Source organism: Hemitrygon akajei, chromosome 28, assembly GCF_048418815.1.
Source record: "Hemitrygon akajei chromosome 28, sHemAka1.3, whole genome shotgun sequence".
NCBI classification, from domain to species: domain Eukaryota; kingdom Metazoa; phylum Chordata; class Chondrichthyes; order Myliobatiformes; family Dasyatidae; genus Hemitrygon; species Hemitrygon akajei.
The window spans coordinates 6,756,793-6,757,450 of record NC_133151.1 but is presented as its reverse complement, the minus strand read 5'-3'; the positions used below and the strand labels follow the sequence as shown (position 1 = coordinate 6,757,450).

General features: G+C 45.7%; 1 non-coding gene across 1 annotated transcript; it reads left to right on the top strand.

The window, feature by feature from the left end:
* The first annotated feature begins 283 nt into the window (after nucleotides 1-283).
* trnag-gcc (transfer RNA glycine (anticodon GCC)) lies at nucleotides 284-354 on the top strand. Its single transcript has one exon. It is a non-coding gene; the product is annotated as a tRNA-Gly (tRNA).
* The last annotated feature ends 304 nt before the right edge of the window (nucleotides 355-658 follow it).

Sequence of the window (658 nt, the reverse complement as noted above, 5' to 3'; positions counted from 1 at the left end):
AAGGCACAGACAGAGTAAACAGACAATATCTTTTTCCCAGATTTGAAATGTCTAATACCGGAGGCATGCATTTAAGGTGAGAGGGAATAATTTGAAGCAGATGTGAGGGGTAAGTTTTTATACAGAGTAGTCGCTGGAATGTGCTGCCTGATATGGTGGTAGAGGCAAATACATTAGAGACTTCTAGGAGACGCTTAGATAGACACATAAATGTGAAGAAAATAGAAGTTTATGGACATTGTGCAGGCAGAAGACATTAGCTTAGCTAGTTATTTGACCATGTACATTGGTGGTTCAGTGGTAGAATTCTTGCCTGCCACGCAGAAGGCCGGGGTTCGATTCCCAGCCAATGCAAACCTGCATTTTGGGGCCTTGCGGTAGCATGGTGGTTAGCACAACACTTTACAGTACAGGCGACTGGGGTTTATTTCCCGATGCACGCTGTGTGTATGGAATCTGTACGTTTTTCTCGTGAGCGTGTGGGGTTTCCTGCGGGTGCTCCGGTATCCCCCCCACAGTACAAAGACATACCAGTCAGTAGGTTAATAGGTCATTGTAAATTGTCCCGTGATTAGGCTAGGATTAAAATCGGGGGATTGCTGGGCAGCGAGGTTTGAACTGCCGAAAGGGCCTACTTTGTGCTGTATCTCAATCAAAC